We start from the raw sequence: 8,888 nt of genomic DNA, 5'->3' as shown, positions 1-8,888 counted from the left end.
GATCCTGTCATCATGTTAACAGCTGGTTGTTTTGTAGATTTGATTGTGTAATTGCTTTATACTACCTGTGGCCATGTCCTTAAGTTAATTTTTTGGTAGCCAGCATCAATCCTTCATTTTCATGGTTAGCATTGTCTTAAGGACCTCTTATAAGGGGGTAATAAATTTCCTTGGTGATTGCTTGTTTGAGAAGTATCTTATTTCTTTTTTGTTTAAGAAGTTTAGTGTCGTGAGATATGAAATTCTTGGTTGGAATTTCTTTTCTTTGAGGATGCTGTAAATAGGCCCCCAACATCTTCTAGTTTTGTGGTTTCAGCTGAGAAATCCAGTGCTAGTCTAATGGGTTTCTCTTTGTAAGTGACCTGATCTTTCTTTCTAGCTGCCTTTAACATTTTTTCTTTCACATTGATCTTGGAGAATCTGATGACTATGTGACTTGGTGATAGTTACCTTATATAATATGTCATAGGGTTTGTCTGTATTTCTTAAATATGTATATCAGTTTCTGCAAGACTGGAAAAATTTTCGTGGACTATCTACTTGACAATGTTTTTTTTTAAGTTGCTTATTCTCTCTCCTCTCAGAAATGACAATGAGTCATAAATTTGGTTTCTTAACCTAATTCCACATTTCTTGGAGGTTTTATTCATTTTAAAAATTCTTTTTACTTTATTTTTATCTGACTCAGTTAATTTGAAGAACTGGTCTTCGAGTTCTGAGTCTCTTTCCTCAGCTCAGTCTATTCTGCTGTTAATGGTTCAAACTGTATTATCAAATTATTATAATGAATTTTTAGTTCCATAAGTTTATTTTGCTTCTTTCTTAAAATGGCTATTTTATCTTTCAGCTCATGAATCATTTCACTAGATTTTTTTGGACTCCTTGGATTTGGTTTTGACTTTCTCCTGGATCTCAGTGAGTTTCCTTACCATCACATTCTGAATTATCTTTGATATTTCAATTATTTCAAACTGACTAAGAGCTATCAGCCCTGGGGGATAATTGTTTGTCTGAAGGTAAGGAGACACTCTGGCTTTTTGAATGGCCAGAATTCTTGTTCTGGTTCCCTTTCCCATCTGAGAGGTCTGTTTTCCTTTTAACTGTGGTATACGTAGAGTAGAGGGATAAAAGTATGGAACAGTTTATGAAAGTCCATGTCATCCTTGCACAGAGGCCATGCTAGTCTTCTTGGTATTATCCCAATTGTAGTGTATGTTCTTCTGAAACAAGCACTGAAAGACCATTTGACCATATATATGTGGGTTTAATTCTGGGTTCTCTATTCTGTTCCATTGTTCTATTTTTATACCAATAGCATACTATTTTAATTATTTTTGCTTTATAGTAAGTTTTGAAATCCAGAAGTGTGATACTCCAAGCTTTGTCCTTCCTGATCAAAACTATTTTGGCTATTTGGAGTCTTTTGTTATACCATATGTATTTTGGGATTTTTTTTTACTTCTGCAAAAAATGATATTTTGATAGGGATTGCATTCAATTGACTTTGAGTAATATGGATAATTTAACAATATTACATCATCTACTCCATGAACATAAGATATCTTTCTACATGTTTTTGTCTTTTACAATTTCTTTTGGCAATGTTTTGTAATTTTCAGTGTCCAAGTCTTTGTCTCCTTTGCTAAGTTTATTCTTAAGTATTATATTCTTTTTTATTATTTTGTAAAAATAAGGTTGTTTTCTCAATTTTCTTCTCAGATAGTTTGTTGTTAGTGTATAGAGATATAATTGATTTTGTTGTACATTGATTTTTGTACTGTGCAACTTTGCTAAATTCACTTATTGGTTCCTTTAAAAAGAGAGGAAGAGAAAGAGAGAGAGAGATGAGGTCTCATTCTGTCACCCCGGCTAGAGAGTAGTGGCACAATCTTAGCTCAGTGTAGTCTCAAACTTCTGGGTTCAAACAACTCTCTTGTCTCAGCCTCCTGAGTAGCTAGGATTATAGGCATGCACCATACTGCCTGTTTATTTTTTTAATTTTTGTGTGTGTGTGTGTGGGTATGTGTGTTTAGAGCCTGACTGGGTCTTGCTATTTTGCCAATGCTGGCCTTTAACTTCTGGGCTCCCACATTATCCTCTGAAAGTGCTTATATTATCGCCTTTAGCCACTATACCTGGTCTAATTTATTAGTTCTAACAAGTTTTTGTTTGTGTAGTCTTTAGGACTTTCTAGATATAAGATTATGCAATCTGCAAACAGAGATAATTTTACTCCTTCTTTGTTGATTTTATGCTTTTCATTTCATTTTCTTGTCTAATTATTCTGGCTAAGACATCTAGTACTAGGTTGAACAGAAGGGTCAAGAATGAGTGAGCAGAGTGAGTGAGCATCCTTGCCTGGTTTCAGATTTAAAGAAAAAAAAGTTTGGCACTTTTCACCACTGAGTATGATGCTAACTATGGAGTTTTCATATATGGTTATTATTATGTTAAGTTCTTTACACACCTAATTTGATGAGAATTTGTGTCAAAAAAGAGCATTAAATTGTGTCAAATGTTTTTTCTGCATCTATTAAGATTTGATTTTTATATTTTATTGGTTATGGTTATGTAACATATTAACGAATTTCTAATGTTTTGTACCACACTCATATATCTGAGATAAGTCCCACTTGGTCATGGAGAATGATTTTATTGTGCTGTTACTTCTGTTTGCTAATATTTGTTTTGGAGAATTTTTGTAGCCAGGCTCATCAGGGATATTTGCCTGTAAACTTTTTTTGTTGTTGTTGTTGTATCTTTTTCTGGTTTTGTTATTAGGGTGATGTTAGCCTCATAAAAAGAGTTCAATAGTATTATTTCTTATTTGATGTTTTGAAAGAGGTTATAAAATATTGGAATTAATTCTTTTAAAAAATATTTTATAGAATTCTCATGTGAAGTCATCTGGTCGTGGGCTTCTTCTTTGAAAGATTTTTTTTAAATTACTGATTCAAAATTTTTATTTGTTATTGGTCTATTCAGGTTTTCTATGTCTTCCTGATTCAGTCTTGGTAAGGTTGTATGTGTCCAGAAACTTATTTATTTATTCATTTATTTATTTAACATTGTCTAATTTGTTGGTGTATAATGTTCATAAAAGTTTATTTTCTTTTGTATTTATGTGGTATCAGTTGTAATTTCTCCTCTTTCATTTCTGATTCTATTTATTTGAGTCTTTTTTTTCATATGTAGACTAGCCAGAAGTTTGTCAGTTTTGTTTACTTTTCTATAAATAAGCTATTTGTTTTATCTGTTTTTCTATTTTTATGGTCTTTTCCATTTTTGTTTTCTCTAAAAGTTATTGTTTCTTTCTTTCTGCTAACTTTGGACTTATTTTGTTCTTTTATCAGTTCATGGTGGGGGGTTGTAATGTTTAGTTACTGATTATAACCTGTCTTCTTTATTTCATGTAGACATTTATAGCCATAAACTTCCTTCTTAGTACTACTCTTGCTGCATCACATAACTTTTTATTTCCATTTGTCTCAATATACTTCTAAATTTCCTTTGGTTTCTTTTTTAACTCAGTAGATATTCAATAATATGTTACTCAATTTCTAGTAAGATAATGACCATTGCTATAATCCTTTTATATTGAATATTCTGACACATTTTATGACATAAGAACCATTCTTCTATGAATTAAACAGAAACTAAACTACAAAATAATTTTATATTTTTATTTTATTGGTATAAAATACTAACACCACATGCAAATCAAAACCACAATGAGATACCATCTCACACCAGTTAGAATGGCAATCATTAAAAAGTCAGGAAACAACAGGTGCTGGAGAGGATGTGGAGAAATAGGAACACTTTTACACTGTTAGTGGGATTGTAAACTGGTTCAACCATTGTGGAAAACAGTATGGCGATTCCTCAAGGTCTAGAACTAGAAATATCATATGACCCAGCCATCCCATTACTGGGTATATACCCAAAGGATTATAAATCATGCTGCTATAAAGACACATGCACACATATGTTTATTGCAGCACTATTCACAATAGCAAAGACTTGGAATCAACCCAAATGTCCATCAGTGACAGACTGGATTAAGAAAATGTGGCAGATATACACCATGGAATACTATGCAGCCATAAAAAAGGATGAGTTTGTGTCCTTTGTAGGGACATGGATGCAGCTGGAAACCATCATTCTCAGTAAACTATCACAAGAACAGAAAACCAAGCACTACATGTTCTCACTATAGGTGGGAATTGATCAATGAGATCACTTGGACTCTGGAAGGGGAACATCACACACCAGGGCCTATTATGGGGAAGGGGGAGGGGGGAGGGATGCCATTGGGAGTTACACCTGATGTGAATGACGAGTTGATGGGTGCTGATGAGTTGATGGCTGCAGCACACCAACATGGCACAAGTATACATATGTAACAAACCTGCACGCTATGCACATGTACCCTAGAACTTAAAGTATAAAAAAAAAGGATTATAGTAATAAACTGCACCAACTCTGAATCTTAGATATTTCACAAAGTACTAAAATGAGTGGCAGCTGCTCACATTTGAAGATAATGCTCATGTCATTAACCAAAGAGGTCATTCTAATTTAAAGTTGTATTAATAGAAGATTAAACAAAATCCAGAGCATCATGCTAAAAACAGCATTATTAAATTGTAGAAATTTTTATCATTACAAATGTGTTTGACACAAATCAAACATTTTCTGTTTAGTCATTACAAAATAAGTGTTAAATTTTAGGACCTATGACAAGAAAGCCTAAAATTTAGCTAGAATTTATTTATATTTATATGAGATCTGGCTCTTAAAATTGAATTTCAGTGATTTTAAGGTCATATTAATATTTAGTATTCTTTAAATATTTTTACTTTTAAAAATATAATTTAGACCAGGTGCAGTGGTTCACGCCTATAATCCCAGCACTTTGGGAGGCTGATGCAGGTGGATCACAAGGTCAGGTCAGGATTTCGAGACTAGCCTGGCCAATATGGTGAAACCCCGTCTCTACTAAAAATACAAAAACGTTAGCCAGGTGTGGTGGCGCATGCCTGTAATCACAGCTACTTAGGAGGCTGAGACAGGATAATTGCTTGAACCAGGAGGCAGAGGTTGCAGTGAGTCGAGATAGCACCACTGCACTCCATCATGGGCAACAAGAGTGAGACTCCATCTAAAAAAAAAAGAAAAAAAACCCATAATTTAGTTCAAAATGAAGGTGGGCAACATATTGAGAGCCCATCTCTATAGAAATTTTTTTAGAATTTAAAATTTAAAAACCTAAAAATAATTAACTTATGAAACTTACAAAGTATGCAAAATATTTAACAGTCACTTCATAAAATAATATATACAAATGGAAAGTGTTAATAAAGATGTTGAATAACTGAAACTGTCATGCATTGACAACATGGAAGAGACACTTTCAAAAACAGTTTGAAAGTGTCTAAAAAAGGCAAACATAACATGTAGCATATATGATAAAACAATCACCTATGCAGCTATTTATCCAAGAAAAGTGAAATTGCACATTAGGAAAATACTTGCATTTATAGTTTTTTAGTAGCTTAATTTATACCATAAACTGGAATCAACTCAAAAGACCATCAACTAATGAACATAAAAACAAAACTGTGGTACATGCATACTGTGGGATTTTACCCAGTAATAAAGAGGAAAAAGCTAGTGAGACACTGTAGCAACATAGATAAATTACAAAACCATCTTTCTAAGTGAAAGAAACCATACACAAAAGACAACATATGCACTATTTCATTTATATGAAATTCTTTAAAAATGGCTAACTATATTAACAGAAAACATATTGTTTACCAGAATTTAAAGTCACGGGAGAAGATTGACTGCAAAGAGGAATGTGGGAACTTTTTTGGATGATGTCATGTTTAATATCATAATCTTGCTGAGAATTACATGACTATGTACATTTGTTCAAAACTTGTCAAGTACTACCTCAATAAACCTTACTTAAAATAGCTTATCATGGAAATAATGTAAATAATTCTGAAATGATGGACATATTTTATTTTTTGTTTGATAATCATAATATACTACACATGTGCAGAAAGTGCAGGTTTGTTACATAGGTGTATACATGCCATGGTGGTTTGCTGCACCCATCAACCTGTCTTCTACATTAGGTATTTCTTCTACTGCTATCCCTCCGCTAAACCCCCACCCCCTGACATGCCCCAGTGTGTTCCCCTCCCTGTGTCCATGTGTTCTCATTGTTCAACTCCCACTTATGAGTGAGAACATGTGGTGTTTGGTTTTCTGTTCTTGTGTTAGTTTGCTGAGAATGATGGTTTCCAGCTTCATCCATGTCCCTGCTAAGGACATGAACTCATCCTTTTTTATGGCTACATAGTATTCCATGGTGTATATGTGCCACATTTTCTTTATCGAGTCTATCATTGGTAGGCATTTGGGTTGGTTCCAAGTCTTTGCTATTGTGAACAGTGCTGCAATAAACATACATGTGTATGTATCTTTATAGTAGAATGATTTATAATCTTTTGTATATATACCCTGAAATGGGATTGCTGGATCAAATGGTATTTCTGGTTCTACACCCTCGAGGAATCGCCAGACTGTCTTCCCCAATGGTTGAACTAATTTACACTCCCACCAACAGTGTAAAAGAGTTCCTCTTTCTCGACGTCCTCTCCAGCATCTGTTGTTTTCTGACTTTTTAATGATTGCCATTATGTGTCTTTCTAGATGTTCATCAGAACTCATTCTTTCTGTCTAACATAGTACTAGAATTACAACCGGAACATTGTTGCCTAGCTGGAGACTGTTTTTCTCAGATTCTCTGCCATGGTCAGGTGATTGAGCTCTATCAGTAGCATGTTAATGAAAATAATATTTGCAATGTCTGTTTCACTTTATTAAAAGTATTTAACTTTGGTCTTCACTGTCCCTACTCTCTGGAATGGGGATGATTAGAAGGACCTTAAAAACTATGTATGTAAGATGGCATAGTTAATGCTGGCTTCTGTGAAATAGAACTACTAACTCATCACAACGATTCATATTTGCCTGATTTTTCTTAAGAAATGATTTCTTTGTTCTTTAAGCCAAAGAGTTTTCGGAGTTTCTATGTTATTACGTAGCCTATCCTACTCGAAAATCACTTTTCTTAATGGAAATCTCTCCTTTGATAGTATGAACTCTCAAATAAAGACTAAAAAATTCCATCACATTCCACTTACTAGGATTTGAGAAATAGCATCTTTGTCCCTTCATTCTATTTTTTAGCAATAACGTCTATCCTCTTAAAAATGTGTATCTTCCTTGATATTTACATCATGTGTTTATGTTAGCACCTGCTTTTCCTCATCAGAGAGAGCTGCTAACCATTCTTTTTTCTTCAGTAATGAAAAACATTTTCTATGTTTAGGTTTGACATCAACGTAGTCATCTTAAAGACTTGATGGATGATATAACATCTTGGTTTCATGACCTTATTTCCATTTTTTAATTAACAAATGTATTTATTTCAATAGTTTTTGGAAAATAAGTGACTTTTTGTTATATGGGGGGAGGGGTGATTTCTGAGACTTTGGTGCAATTATCTTTTAAACACTATCTCTGCCTCCACTCTGAAAATTCTTACTATTCTCCTAGTTTCCAGCGATTTTTGTGCCTCAGCCTCCCGAGTAGCTGGGATTATAGGCTCTGCCACCATGACCGACTACTTTTTGTATTTTCAGTAGAGATGGGGCTTCTCCATGTTGGCCAGGCTAGTCTCAAACTCTCAACCCCAGGTGATCTACCCATCTCAGCTTCCCAAAATGCTGAGATTATAGGCCTGAGCCACAGCACCCGACCTAACCGACATATCTTGATCTCTGAAATCATTAATTCATAATTCTGTCATTTATTTTCTTCACTTCCTCCATTGTTTGCTCCATTATTGGTGCTACACCTGTTCTATCTCATGGAGATCACATTGTATTGGCCACCTTATGCCTTCATGTCCTTTATCATCCCAGTTTAGAACTGAGGGTCCATCATTTCAGTCACTCTCTTGCTTCTTCCCCAATCTCTCTTGCTACCTTTTGACCTCTTAATTTTCATATAAAAATATTTCCACCTTGCATAGCCCCATTTATTCATGCAGTAGGTGAACATTGATTAAAGCAATCAACTCAACAAATTATTACCATTTAAGCTCCACCAGTTCCTGACACATTACCCACTAATTCTACTGCATGCATCTCTCTACTCCTTCTGCTATTGTGGTAAGAGTAGCAATGGTGGTTAAGATGCTTTGAATAGTTTTTATCATACCTGCAGTAAAATATCCTGACTAATGACCATTCTCTTACATATTAGTACATTTTCTGTTGCCGTCATAGAGTCTAACATAAAAGTACGTTGTACATTAGCATACATTATACTTGCTCTATACATTTTCAATTTCTATGCTGCATATTGCTGATTCAAATCTCAAACATTTAAAATATAAACTGACATAAAAAGACACCATGTAGAATGGCAATGGAACAGATTTAAAAATCTATCAGAAAACTTTGCAAGATATATGCAAAATATGCATGAAATAAAATGAATACTAAGGGACACTAAAGAAGAAATATTTAATGAATACAAATGTTTATATGTTGTCAAGAAAACTCAACATCATAAAGATTTCCATACACCTTAAGTAAGTTTTAAAAGTACCTACTATCTACAAATTTAATGTGATTTCATTATATTTTAAGAGAAAGGAGAATAATTAAACTGACCCAAAATTGTATGTGAAAAAAATAGCAAGAAAATTTCATAAAGAGTATTGATTGGGAATTAGATACCCCAATGTTATGTGATACAATAAAGCTACTATAATTTAAAAAATTTAGTAGTAATGTATC

The 8,888-nt window shown here is 33.7% G+C and overlaps 1 non-coding gene across 1 annotated transcript; it reads right to left on the bottom strand.

The window, feature by feature from the left end:
* Positions 1 to 1,126: 1,126 nt before the first annotated feature.
* LOC119625994 (U6 spliceosomal RNA) lies at positions 1,127 to 1,233 on the bottom strand. Its single transcript, XR_005242207.1, has one exon. It is a non-coding gene; the product is annotated as a U6 spliceosomal RNA (small nuclear RNA).
* Between the last annotated feature and the right edge of the window lie 7,655 nt (positions 1,234 to 8,888).

This window comes from Chlorocebus sabaeus, chromosome 15 (assembly GCF_047675955.1).
Source record: "Chlorocebus sabaeus isolate Y175 chromosome 15, mChlSab1.0.hap1, whole genome shotgun sequence".
Lineage (NCBI taxonomy): Eukaryota > Metazoa > Chordata > Mammalia > Primates > Cercopithecidae > Chlorocebus > Chlorocebus sabaeus.
Note: the sequence above shows the minus strand (reverse complement) of the source record. Positions and strands in the feature narration are given on the sequence as shown.